Below are 15,469 nucleotides of genomic sequence, written 5' to 3' on the forward strand. Positions count from 1 at the left end.
TTACACCTCAGCTGGAATCGAGGTTTCAATTAGATTGTTTGACTAATAATCTCCTGATACATTCCAGATTTTAATTTTGACCGTTTGGAAGCGAAATTTCCTGCCTTCTGTTCGTATATTTCTGAGCTCTCCCCTTCTACGTTTTGTACATTCTCTGGGAAACGAGAATGCGGATGCTTTAGCAAAGAAAGGCAGCACTGCTGCTTAAAGACCCGTTACTAAATCTACGTATTACTCTGTGAAAAGATTTATTAAATCTACATACTTAGACTTCAACAAACAAAATTTGATAACACAATCTCAAGTGAGAAAATGGAACTCTCTGCATCATAATCCACAGTTAATTCCCGATTTACCACGAAAATCGTCTGTAGCTGCATTTAGATTTGCAACAGGCCTTGATTGTTTAGCCAAACACCTGCATAGAATTGGAATATATCAGTCCCCTAACTACCCATTGTGCAACTCAAACCAAGAAATGGATTCGGAACACCTCAAAATCTGTTCTTCAGTGGCTGACCATGATACATCTTTGAAAAATATTGGTGTGCAAGAGGTCTAATGACTTTATTGTCATACGCCTGGGATTAGAAAACAACAACAACATTCTCTGTCCCACATATTTCCTTCTCAACATTTCTTTTTTTTTTTCAATCTCTCTTGCCTTTTTTCTTCCCATTTCCCTACCGTAAACTTCTGTTGTTTTTAATCTCTCTACATTTCCTTTCTGTTCCATTTTCTACATCTTCTCATATACTAAAGCTTCACTTCTTAGTCTACATCATGTTTAATTCCTTATTTTCTTTTGTTGAATGTTCTTTAACTTCACCTGCTCTTGCCACTTCCTCTTACAATATAGAGTGAAATTGAAATAACCCTGCAGAATTTCAGAGCGAGTAATTCTTGTTATGTCTAACAAAAAAAGAAGTGTAATACCGTCTTGATGGAAAGTCCATATTTTTTCTTAGTATTTTTATTTTGTTTTAATTTTAACACCCTCTTATTCAGTAAATTTTGCGAGTAGTATCGTGATTTTTTAATAATAATAATAATGATTTATTTAACCTGGCAGAGTTAAGGCCATACGGCCTTCTCTAACACTCAACCAGGAGTAAAAACTGCGTTATAGAAACACTACAAATTTACAAAGTACACACAAAACTGAATAAGATAATAATAATAAAATGTAAACAACAAGTAAGAAGAAATCAGACATAATATATAACATACAGAAAGAAAGAAAAAAGCATAATAAAATGTGAACAGCAGGTCAAAAAGAAATGAGGCCTACAAAGTATAAAAAAATAAGAATTATTGATAATAATAATAATAATAAGAATAATAAATAAGAATAGTAATGATAATAATGATAATAATATCAATAATAATAATAAATAAAATAATAACAGGCCTAATAGTAATAATAATACTAATAGTAGTAATACAATAGTGCAGTACAAAGCATACAATGAATACAATATTTTTAAGTATACACAGTAAGGAAAATTATGTTTATATGTAGCTCAACTTATCACATTAGAGATATACCATTATCGGAAAATATGAGAACAAAAATATAAAATAAGTTAAATATCACTAGAACATAAAAAAAAAATGTGAATACGTGGAAACATGCAATACAACACTTGTCATAATAGTAAGTTAGTTTGGCAACTCGTCATAAGATAATTTTCTAACTTGGATTTGAAAGATTTCAATGTTCGGCAGCCCTTGACTTCAGGCGGCAGAGAGTTCCAGTGACGAGAGGTAGCAACAGTGAAAGATGAGGAATACAGAGATGATGTGTGAAGTGGAATTTCTAGCGTGTTATCGCGTTGTGATCGAGTATTAATATTATGATAGCGAGAGAGAGTATGAAAACGAGCGAATAAATAATAGGGGGATGAAGTGTGCATAATTCGATATAGGAGAGAAAGTGAGTGCAGATTTCTCCTCTCATGTAACCTAAGCCATGATAACTTCTCGAAAGAAGGTGAGATATGATCATAGTATCGAACATTACAAATGAAGCGGACGCACGCGTTATGAACACGCTGTAGTTTCTGGGCGGAATCAATCCTGAGATCACTGAACAAAACGTCGCAATAATCGAAATGAGGTAGAATGAGTGTCTGTACCAGCGTCTGTTTTAATTTAGATGGATAATGATACAATCTTTTTAGTGAATGGAGAATAGAGAATGCCTTCTTACATGTATATTTAATATGCGTATCCCAACTAAGATTAGATTCGAAATGCACTCCGAGATTTTTTACGGTAGAGCTAAACGGGATGATTGTTTTATCCAGTTTCACAGGTGGAATATTCAGGTCGTTGACTTCAGGAATTAATCTACGGTTCGCGAACAGAATAGCCTGTGATTTACATGCGTTTAGGTTAAGCCCAAATTGTTGAGACCAGGAAGAGATGGAATCAAGATCTTTATTAAGACTATTAATGCTATCATTTAGTGCATCAGGACGCGCTGAAATATACAACTGAACGTCGTCTGCATATATTTGATATCTGCAGTGCTTAAATGATTTAGAAATTCCATTTATATAAATAGAGAAGAGCAAGGGGCCTAATACTGATCCCTGAGGAACTCCTGTATCTACAGTACGCCAGGATGAGAAACGATTATTAGATATGACACGCTGCTGGCGGCCAGTAAGGTAGGAGTACATCCAGGTGATAGCACTATCAGAAAGGTGTAGCGTTTGTAGTTTAGTCAATAGTAGATCGAAGTCAACAGAATCAAAGGCTTTGCTATAGTCCAATAAAACTAGTACAGTAGCCTGTCGTTTATCCATGGCTGCGCGTATGTCCTCAGTAACATTCAACAAAGCAGTAGAAGTGCTATGGCCATTTCTGAATCCTGATTGTAAAGGGTCTAAAAGATTAAATTCTATTAGGTAGTCTGACAACTGCTTATGAATGATGCGTTCCAGGGCTTTGGATAAAACGGGAAGAATGGAGATTGGCCTATAGTCTTTTGCAGAAGTTGGTGAATTTACTTTAGGAAGTGGGCGTACCAAAGCTGTTTTCCAGAGTTGCGGATAAACAGACGTGATAACTGAAGAATTGAAAATATGGGTTATTACAGGAAGCACGATATCAACTAACTTATTGATAAAGACTATGCTTATGTTGTCAGAGCCTTGTGCTTTAGATTTAATGCTTTTAAGAGCCCTTCTTACTTCAGAATCAGTAATGTGCGAGAAGAAAAATTTTTCGCGAGAAGGAGGAGGATTAGCTAGGAGAGTATTAATTGTATTTAGTTTTGACTGTTTTTCAGGTCGTATAGTGGGAGGTGAGGTAAAGTATTCATTGAGTTTATCAAGTGGTATGTTTATAACTTCAGCTTCTGATGCTTTCTTCCCTACTCCCATATCACGTAAGTTATTCCAAAGACACCGCGGGGGAACAGACGGGTCGACGAGACTCAGAGCGTGACGGCGTTTAGCATTCCTAATGCTTTGTGTGGTTTTGTTTCTAAGTTTTTTGTAGTTGTTAAAGTTTTCGGCAGATTTGTTGTTTCTGTACTTCCGGAAAGCAGCGTCACGTGACGTCATAAGATTACGAATACTGTCATTCAGCCATGGGGCGGGTCGGTGGGTGACTCGTCTCTTCTTTAAAGGTGCATGTTTGTCGAATAATTGTATTATGATGTCATTAAAGGTGGCAACTTTTTCGTCAACTGTGATTAAATTAAAAATAGTATGCCATGGCATTTGTAAGGCGTCAGAAGTTAATTGGTCGTTGTCAATGCCTTTTAGATCTCTGTAAGTAATTACCTTAGCTGCATTTTTTGGGCACTGAAGAGAGTACTCGGCAAAAATAAGATCATGACCAGATATTCCCGGAACTGGTAACTGTCCTGAAGTTAGAATTCTATCAGAATTATTCGTAATGATTAGGTCAATTAAAGTATCGGAAGTAGGTGTGTGGTGGGTAGGATTGAGTGGAAGAATTGTTAGATTGAAAGTTTCGAACAAATTACGGAGTTGATTAGTCCCATTTGATCTGACTGCCAGAAGATTTAAATTGAAATCCCCCATAACCAAGACATGTTCATATTGCGGTAAAAGATCGACTAACGGGCTTTCTAAATCGGATAGATGTCCAGCTTTGGGAGGCTTATAAATAACTGCTAAGAGACATTTATGAAGACTTGCTTGTATTTCTACGAACAAATATTCGGGTCGTAATGCATCGCCTTGTGATTTTAGAATAATTTTTGTACATATGGATAGAAAATGTAATAAAGAATCAATTATTCCTCTCATGTATTTGAATATCATGGACGGTTTTCGTATAAATTTAATTTAAAAACCACTAATTTCAAGCCACTGAACGTCGCTAGCAGATTTCAACGTCGTAGCGAAAGAGGAAGGTGGGAATAGTTTACCTACTGAGACAGACCTGAGTATGTTAACCTCTTACATCTGTATTACGAGAAGAGAGAGAAGTTGTTAGCGGTGATGTTGTCATACCTGTACTGCTGAAACTTCCAAATAAATTTTCAATACATGCTGATTACACAACTTTTAACACTATATCACTTCGGAATATGTATTATATAGCTTTCGCGTTTTAAATATTATAATACCTGGTTGACTAGTTTCAGCCTGTTATAGGCCATCTTCAGAACTGGTTCGTGGTGATCTTAGCGCCTTTTGTTTACGTTTCGTGTGGGTTGTGTGTGTGTGTAATGTAATGTGGAGTCAAAAAGTGTGTGTGTTCTGAAATTGAGTTGTGTGTTGAGAATTTCATTTAAATTACAACATCGCATACAGACCAAATAACACTCTACAAAAGCATCTCAACACACAAAACAACACACACGAACAACCACACAGGCGTATACAAACTCAAATACAATAACTTCTACATAGGACAGATATTCAGGTAGATCATTTCAAAAACGTGACAAAGAACACTTCACAGCCATAACAAAGTTACAAAACACTTCTACATATGCAGGACACATCAGAAATGCTAACCACACCTACAACGACATAAACACACAAATGGAAATTCTACATATTCAACCAAACAGCCAGACACTAAACACTCTAGAACAATACGAAATATACAGGGCGGAACATAAGGTAGTACATTAATTGTAGGATGTGATTCCTTAAAATATAATGAACAAAAAAGTCTAATACCATTTTGCTCGTTCTAGCGAGGTTTCTGAAGAAATAATACATTTAAGCCGACATTTCGATCGCTAATTTTACGAATACTGTTTAAAATACGATTTAATTTCTTGTATAACAACGAAAAGAACGTGTTTATGTTCATGTTGCAGCAGTATTTTAATTACAAAATTCACAGCTAACGAATTAATCGATTGAAGAAACATTGGAAACATTGATTGTCGAGTCACGTACAGAAGGTCTAAAAATCTGGCATCGCTGTCCAGACGACAGACGGTTTGCCTAGTACTCGCAACTGATCAGCTGTTGTGATGTTTACATTGCATTAGTGTGCAGTTGGACGTACAGCGTATTTTAAACAGTATTCGTAAAATTCGCGATCGAAATGTCGGCATAAAAGTTTTATTTCTAAAATGTTATTAGACTTTTTTGTTCGTTATATTTTAAGGAATCACATCCTACAATTAATGTACTACCTTATATTCCACCCTGTATAGACACACAAAGACACATCCAAATGAAATTCTCAACACAACTCAATTTCAATTTACTCAACATTCTACTATATAAAAACGCCACCACAGTAAACGTAAACAAAAGGCGTCAAGACCAGCATGAACCAGTTCTGAAGATGGTCCATAACAGGCTGAAACTAGTCACCAGGTACTATAATATTTAACACGCGAAATCTATATAATACATATTCTAAATTTTCTAATTGACCTTGCATTTAACAACAAAATGTAATACAGGTTTTCTATTCATTTAAGTGTACTATATTGTCCTCTACAATATATAGGATTATTTCGCTTCCACTCTGTATTACTTTTTTGCTCCTCTTCCTACCCTTAACAACTTCTCCTCTTTCTTTAGTTTATCACTCTATTTATTCCTTCAAATTTATTGACGGTGAAGATTGGTATAAACCCTATCGGTCTTACTAATAAAAACTCTATATACAGACGTTTAACTGTCTTATACTTATACAATGAGTAGCTTGTTTATAAGTCGTGTGTAAATTCCTTACTAATAATCATTACATACATCGTGTATAACAGTACAACTGTTACACAGCTACGTCATAGTTTCGTCATTACTTCGTTACGAAAGATAATAGAATATCTGAGGTTCTCTATTGCATCCGGTAGAGCGCTCTAGTGTGGCATGTTAAGTATCGATAGTACAACTGGCTCTAATCGATTACCATACTATATTTTGATCAAAGAGTACAAGCTACAGTAATATTATTCTAATTATTCTGTGCTCTTTGGTTTGTTCTTCTTTGGTTACAAGGCAACCATCATCATAAAATGACAGTCGATACGAACAGCTGTTATAGGGGCGGCCATTTTTTCTCTATATACAACGCTTAAACAAGGGGTTTCGTGTATATAACTGCTGCAAAGCAATTCCCATTGTATAGTTACAGGCTGTTTATACGTCCATCGCTTCTGCATGGTTTATTAGTAAAGTTTTCTGTCTCAACCCTGCATAAGTCTCGTATAAAAACTATACACGGTTTATTAGTAGGACTGTATGTCCATAATATTGCAGATATAATAATAATTTTGGTAGAGTGTGTTTTAGTATCTATTAGCAGTATGTGGCTAAATTTCGATTCAATGTGTGCTATATTAAGTGAATAGACTGCACCTAATCACAGGAATGTAGTGAATGTATAAAAGATTATGTTTAAATTAAAAAATAATTGTAAGGTGAAAGATTTACTTTAGAGTAACAATTCTGTTTTATTTTAAATCTCAATGAATATACACAAATCGCGACAACAAATGAAAGAACTATGATAAATAGTATTATATTTGTGACTAATTGAAAATGGGTTATTTTACTATTATTTTGCATGCGATAATTAGGAATTTCCTTTAAAACAACAATTCGTCCTGCAGGAACACATATTCCGTCTCAACAGAAGTCAAATATAGACAAATTATTGCCTTGTGAAGCATATACTGCAAACTAAGTTCATTAGATGTTAAAATTAAAGATTTTTCAGATTTCTTTTCCAGAAAGAATACCATATATTTTGAAAGTTATTTGCTTCCATTAAAGACACAGTTAAAATGGGAAGCATGGCTCAAATACTAATGCCTTTCACATAGAATTGCACTTCTACCTAGGAGAATTAGAGAATCACACATAAAATATCTACACAGCACCGCCATTAAATCCGGAAGAACCCACACCACTTGATTAATAACTATGAAAGCGTCTCATTTTAACAACAATATTATCTTACATAAGTTTTGTAGCTTCTAGTAACTTATATGTATAACCGTTACTCAGAAAAGTATAGAAACCAAGATCTAATGTAGGATATTCTCTACGTCTACTTATACAACCTCAAAAGTTTCACTTTCATATCATCAATAATAGCATTTATGTGTATCATTAGTTACAAATATATTCACCTTGGCATTAGGTATAATCACAGTCTACTATACAGGGTGTATCTAAATTGGTGTCAAATATTTCGGGGACGTGTTTCTAACATAAAAAAAAATAAAAAAGTGAATAAGAACATGGGTCTGAAAACCATTCGTTAGGGAGTTATCAAAGGGTTTGTCCTTCATTGACCGCTGATTGTTTGATGGTTTTTTGTTTGTTTGTATTTTGTAGAGCAAAGAAATCAGAAGAAAATGTATTCTGTGAGTGAACAGAACGAAATGATTTGCATCATTTAATTGATGATGTGCCTCTGAATGTCGTCCAGTGAATTTGTTTTTTACACGATGCTACTCCAGCTCATTTCATTCTGATAGTTCATAATTGTTTTAATGATCAATTTCCCCAGAGGTGGATTGGTCGAAGGAGATTGATTGCATGGCCTGCTCGATCGCCTGATTTGAATAAAATGGATTTCTTCGTCTAGGGACATTTAAAGTCCCTTGTTTATGCGACTCTGTACTTAATGTTGATATTCTGAGAGCGTATCTAAATGGTTTTCACGAAATACGAAACACTCCAGGAATTTTCAACAGAGTACGCCATAGCATGTAACGCAGGTTTAGGGGATACATCGAATCAGGAGGAAGCCACTTCGAGTAATTTTTGTAACATTAAATTTTGTCTTGTAACTCTGAAATAAATTATTTTGAAACCAATGTTCATATGAACCTTTTGTAATGTTTTTGTGTTACGAACACGTCCCCGAAATATTTGACATCAATTTAGATACATGCTGTATACAGTCACAAAGCTTGAGTTTTGAGGGTGTAGAAACAATAGACTGTGACGGTTCTATTTTGGATTGCCTGTAATGAGGCGATATTAGCGATCCTAGTGGTGAGCAACTATCTAATGTTTGCATATTTACTACTTATTGAGCTTCGCGACTGTATATACTAGACTGTGGTATAATATTGCATTTTTAATGGTAACAGTGTCATCAAATCTTCTTCTGTTTTATAGTTTTTAATAATCAATACAAAGCAGATTATAACCTTCTTAATAAGTTTTGAAGTTCTTAATACCCAATATAGAGAGACGTGCTGAGAAAATTAAACAAATGAAAATAGACCTATTGTCATAATATCAGACATACTTGGCCACGTACTGGGATTCTGTAAGAAGGGAGAGCTACAGCGTAACAACAGACACCATCGTGCCCGTACAGCAATTGCCAACCTGCTAAGAAACAGAGGGAAGTACATGAGGAGATTCATTGTGTGTCTGAAGACGATTCTCATAGAATCGTCGATATAATTGCCATCAATAGAAGAACCCAAAAAGCCATGGTCTTAGACTCTACGATTTGCTTTGAACGAGACACAAATCAAGCACTGCAGATAAATGATGACAAGCGAGCTAAATATCTACCTTGTCTTCCATACCTCAGTGAAAAATATGGCGTTTCGCTTTACAACTGGGATGTTACAGGCTTACTATTAGGAGCGAGGGATTGTTTACCAAAATTTACATGTAATATCCTTAAATCCCTTAAAATTCCCTTTTATGAGGTTCAGAATATTGTAATGGAAATTCTGAAGGCCTCTCTTCAAATTCCACACTATCTTCTATATATTAACACATAAATTTTTGTTTTAATGTACAAATCGAATCATTATTATGCTCGTTTCATTTCCCTTTATCTTTTATGTTTGTTAATTCCGGATCCCAGTGGTCAACCTCACTTGAGGACGGATGATTTGAAATAAATCTTAGTAGTACGTATTTTGGTAATCCTTCAGGTTATGGCCTACATGAAAATATTTTAGTATGTTATTTGTTTTATTCTGAAAATCCATTAGTTCTCAAAACTGACGATAGATAGATTTTGGAAAATAGGACAATTGGTATAGAAGATTGACATTTCTTTGAAAACTACTCATTTTCCACATGTGCTTGGTTGCCAAGCTTCAAAATGAGGGGTAATTTATTAAAACTGGTTGAGTCTTTTTCCGTAATTTCCATTACCAGTTCAAATTATATATAGGCCTATACTAGTGGCTTCTAGCAGCAACTGCTGCTTGATAGAGATTGAAAACACAATAAAATTCCGATACGCAAAGTATCACATTACTGACACTATTCGTGACTTTCAAAAAACCTAACACAGCTGTATTAATAACTCATATGAAGATGAAGTACATTACGTGAACCACGGTCCACTGCACAACACTACGAAATAAACTGCAAGATGTCCTACGTTCTATGCTTTACTGCGACGGTCGTGCATATTTTTAAATGTAAACCTTTTTATGAACTTCGCTGCAGACCATTTAGATTTTCCTGCAATATTAATATTATTAGCTTTCAGTAGAGACATCACACAACCTCACAGGATGTATAGTTTTCATAACAATTTCCGCCACAGTTCAAATTAAATATATACTAGTGGCTTATGCAGCAAATGCTGCAAACTAAGTTCATTAGATGTTCAAATAAACATTATTCAGATTTATTTTCAATGAAGATTACCAGATATTTTGAAAGATATTTGCTTCTATAATAATGAAACATACTCCCTCTCAATGTTTTTTATGCCATATACATTTTCTTCAATCTATCCACCATCACTTTTGGAGTTTCAAAGCGAAAACGCAAGTAACAATGTCAAGACGATCAGTGAGTTTTTCATGTGGGAGTAAAGCAATAGCTATTTCAGGCCATTGTGGATTGTAGGTGAAAACTAAAAAAGTCAGGTTTGCTATGCTTTCGAAAAATAGACATAGCATCTTGGTATAGCTGCTGCATGTAGAGCTTGAAATTAGAGGGTAAAATCATTTTATCCTGCTAAGAGATCTTGCTGAAATGATCGGAAAACTACAAAATGTTGTATGCCTCTTATTTTGTCAGTAAGTAATACCTTTTGGTCTTTCCTTAGGAACTGTAATTTTTGCGCTCTCTCGAGCCAATACTGAAGAGAATGACGCATATAAATATCTACACCAAACCGCCATTAAGTGTATGAAAGAGATCCAACCCCACTTGATTAGTAACTAAATTATTTTTATTTTTAATAGTAATAATATAACGGTTTAGTTTTAGATATCCTCTACATCTACTTGTATAACCCCAAAACGTTTCACTTTAATATCATCAATATAGCATTAATATGTATAATTCATGAAAAATAGTCACATCATGGCATTAACTATAATAATACCTATTTCATTTCTAATGGTAATAATGTCATCAAACCACATCAAGTTTAGTAGATTTTAATATTTAATACACAGCTGTACTCAGAAAATTACACACCGCAGAATGAGATTTTGTGAATTATTTTTAGTAAGTCTTGAAGTTTTTAATAACCAATTGAATTTGAACTCTAAATATGTCAGCAATCCTGCAGGTCATGGCCCTCGTGTTTATTGTAGTGTGTGTTTTGTTTTATTCTGAAATGCAATTAATTAGTCCTCAAAACTGACGAAAGATGGATTTTGGAAAATAGGACAATTCTGTTGTCAAAAAGTGTGAAAGGTAAAAATTTATAAAACATTTACGCCTATATTACCGGTTGTTCTTTATGGTTGTGAAAGTTGGACTCTCACTTTGAGAGAGGAACATAGGTTTTTTTATTTTTTATTTATTTTATTGGGTTATTTTACGACGCTGTATCAACATCTAGGTTATTTAGCGTCTGAATGATATGAAGGTGGTAATGCCGGTGAAATGAGTCTGGGGTCCAGCACCGAAAGTTACCCAGCATTTGCTCGTATTGGATTGAGGGAAAACCTCGGAAAAAACCTCAACCAGGTAACTTGCCCCGACCGGGATTCGAACCCGGGCCACCTGGTTTCGCAGCCAGACGCGCTGACCGTTACTCCACAGGTGTGGACAGGAACATAGGTTAAGGGTGTTAAAGAATAAGGTGCTTCGCGAAAATATTTGGGGCTAAGAGGGGTGAAGTTACAGATGAATGGAGAAAGTTACACAACACAGAACTGCACGCATTTTATTCTTCACCTGACATAATTAAGAACATTAAATGCAGACGTTTGAGATGGGCAGGGCATGTAGCACGTATGGGCGAATCTATAAATGCATATTAGAGTGTTAGTTGGATGGTAGGAGGGAAAAATACCTTCTAGGAGGCCGAGACGTAGATGGGAAGATAATATTAAAATGTATTTTTAGGGAGGTGGGATATGATGATAGAGACTGGATTAATCTTGCTCAGGATAGGAACCTATGGCGGGCTTATGTGAGGGCGGCAATGAACCTCCGGGTTTCTTAAAAGGAAGTAAGTGAGTAAGTATGTAGGAAAACTAACGCGTCACTGAAACTTAATATTTTTCTGAAAATCCTTGGATGCCAAGCTTCAAGATGACGGGTCATTCATTAAAATCCGTTAAGACGTTTTCCCGTAATTTCCATTACCAATTCAAATTATATATGTAGACTTCTGTGCCCAGATTCGAACTCGAGTCCGTATGATTTACACATAGACAAGTTAGCGCTTGGTGAACAGCAGAAGCCCATATTATCACATAGAAACCTTAAACTGTGTAACTATTTGCTACTTCACTAATATTTTCATTCTGCCATAACCTTATTCCCAAGTTCCTGGTTATTGCTCCTGTTTCAGAAGTCGTAAGTGTGATGTCGAAGTTAGCGTGAGCGTGCAAATCAGCCCTAATTGCAGACCAAGTCGTGAGAAGCCTGAAACATAAGGCTGTGAGGTCGGAGTGATACATGTATAATTCAGCGCACTACATTTTTATACGACGGGAAACAGAAGGGCCCCAGTCATCACCATGACGCAGCCCCGCCGCGCCGCTCCTGAATGCTAATGACAGACAGACAGACAGACAGACAGACCGCAAACGGACTAGCCAGCAGCTGCTACCATTTTCTGACCCGCAGTGGCAATAACTCACGAGAGAAATAGGGTGGGATTAGAGAGTGCTAAGAAAAGAGTCCCGCGTACAGAGAGTTCCCTCACTCGGTCAGCGCGAGATCTTAGGGCTGAAGTAGATTTCTGCGTCTGAGTAGTAACACAGGGTGTTTCCAAAAAAGATAAACAGAAATATTCTCAGAAAATTTGTTACAAGTGCAGCGAGAAACTTTGCTTAATATAATCATTGTATATTTCAATAGTACATTATGCAACGAGCCTATAATGAAGGTAATTAAGACGCGAGTATGGATATTTATGAAACGAGCGCAAGCGAATTTCATAATTTTCATACGAGCTTTTTAATTACCATTATAGGCGAGTTTCATACGACTTTTTATGCTCGACTATATTTCTAACTTGATATTATTAATTTTCTTTGTATCTGACCTTGACCAATGTCCCGTATGTTGTGAGATGTTGGCAGACGCGAAAGTATTGACTTTTTCCGAGGAACAGATGTTCACATTGACCTTGCTAGGCCATAAGAACCTACAGAGATAACATTGAAATAAAATTAGACATTGAAAAACGAGATGACAAATTGAATTTATTTGAATATTATTTACAATTAACGCTAATTATTATAGTAACAGAACATAACCTTCTGCGACAGTATTGGATTTTCAACCTCCGTGACTTTTCGCTAATTCTCTTTCGATTGCATATCCGAGAATAATCGATACTTACGGTTTCATAACGGTAGAAAGCTGACCTGTCATTGGCTGAACAGTTGTAACCTGAGTCGTCATTGGCTGAAAGACCTGACCTTTAATGAGTAGGTGTACTTTAATGACATGCATTAAAGGACTGCTACCAGGTGTATAATTACTACATTTCGGCATGGTCGAGCATAAACATTATAATAGTACAGGGACATCATTTTATTTTTACTTCAATTTTTATTGTACCTGAGTTTTTGAATGTACTTCACTCCCACCCCTTCTACTAGTAAACTTCCAACCGTTCTCCACACGGAACCGAAGCCGCGTATGCAGTACTGAGTTAGTGAGTATAGTACGTTCTAGAAATATGTTCGCGTTTTCCAGTGACGAAAGAGCTTTCAATATTGAAACATATTTTCGCACAGGTACTGTCCGTTTGCCTATGTCGCATCCCGATTGCCCCCACCTGCTTCTGCTCGCCCCTCTGTAAAAGCTGTGCTGTCTTAGCTCTTTTCTGAAAACATTAATTGCTGTTAGGAATTGGAAGTCTACGTAATATTTTACAACTGTTTAAAATAATTTAAATAAAAAGCATCGTTAAGGAATTAACTGTCACATGATTTCCCCAATTTCTACGACCCTGCGACAAAACAACTTGGACAAACGGTAGATAATTAATAAGTATTTAATGAATTTCAATCTTAAGGCATATAAACTTGCAAATGTTTATTTGCTATTTAATCACAATATATGAACGTTTTCGCCGTTTAGGGCATCTTCAGATATAACAATACATATTATCTGGACCTATAATAACATATTATGCAAATAACAAGGAAAATAGAGAACAATATATGTGGTGCATGAAATTCATGAGCTTTACGTAGATATAAAATGAAACAGGATGAATATTAAGATAATCTTTGAATTTGAACTTAGACTGGACGAATATTTTATTTTTACATATAGCACATGTTACAATTAATATACAATGTTTAAAATTTGTCAATGATGTTAATTTTAAAATGTACAATGATGATAATAACATATTTCAAGTAGTCATGGCTGAAAGTTGTCATAAGATGCAAGGTAGTATGCGTAAGCGAAATAATTACAAAACACAAGAACATTAACTACGCATACTACCTTGCATCTCATGACAACTTTCAGCCATGACTACTTGAAATATTTTATTATCATCATTGTAAATTTTAAAATTAACATCATTGACAAATTTTAAACATTGTATATTAATTGTAACATGAGCTATATGTATAAATAAAATATTCGTCCAGTCTAAGTTCAAATTCAAAGATTATCTTAATATTCATCCTGTTTCATGTTATATCTACATAAAGCTCATGAATTTCATGTACCACATATATTGTTCTCTATTTTCCTTGTTATTTGCATAATATGTTATTATGGGTCCAGATAATATGTATTGTTATATCTGAAGATGCCCTAAACGGCGAAAACGTTCATATATTGTGATTAAATAGCAAATAAACATTTGCAAGTTTATATGCCTTAAGATTGAAATTCATTAAATACTTATTAATAATTTACCAGGCATATTGACATATTAAAATGAATTGTAAATTAAACGGTAGATAGCATGTCTGAGTAATTTTGTCTTTTCGGATCGGGCAGAAGTGAAGATTTAATTTACAGTACGAAAGGTACTCTTTTATAGAGTAGGTACAGAATTATTTCAACATGAGTTACTAGTATGAAGGACGTAACTGGTAATTGGAATTAGGTACAATAGTCTATAGTGCGAAAATATACACAAATGAACTGAAGCCTGTATCGAAATGAACGGCCAACATTTTCAAAAAAAAATGTTTAATATACATATTATGATCATTATTCAATTCAACTTCATTCTCTATATTGTACGCCAATATGCTGTAGACAATATAATATACACTGCATAACGAATACGTCCAATTGGATAGCTCAATTCGTGAGTAAAAACAGTTAGTGTTAATATTGTACTGTATTTTGATTAAAACAAAAACCTAATGAAAATTATCAACCTCAAAATCGCGATAATTTCTAGTTTATGTAAATGGATGAACTACTTTTCTTCCCTCCTATACCTAGTAATGTGATTTGTTTGTATTTTACGCCAGTATCATCGAACTGCAGTCGTGGGAGGGGGTAGCAAACGGTTCTCAATCGTTAATCCAAAAGAATAGCCAGGTTAATATTAGAAATGTTAGTAAAAAGAAAATTATGTTCCTGCACAAGTATCAAATTTCATTCCTTTTTGT

At 34.9% G+C, this 15,469-nt stretch overlaps 1 protein-coding gene across 1 annotated transcript in view; it reads left to right on the plus strand.

Moving 5' to 3' along the window:
• The window catches only part of LOC138712641 (neural cell adhesion molecule 2-like), a 1,205,141-nt gene that overhangs the window by 60,589 nt on the left and 1,129,083 nt on the right, over positions 1–15,469 (plus strand). The window lies entirely within an intron of this gene.

The sequence above is a fragment of the Periplaneta americana genome, chromosome 13, assembly GCF_040183065.1.
Source record: "Periplaneta americana isolate PAMFEO1 chromosome 13, P.americana_PAMFEO1_priV1, whole genome shotgun sequence".
NCBI lineage: Eukaryota > Metazoa > Arthropoda > Insecta > Blattodea > Blattidae > Periplaneta > Periplaneta americana.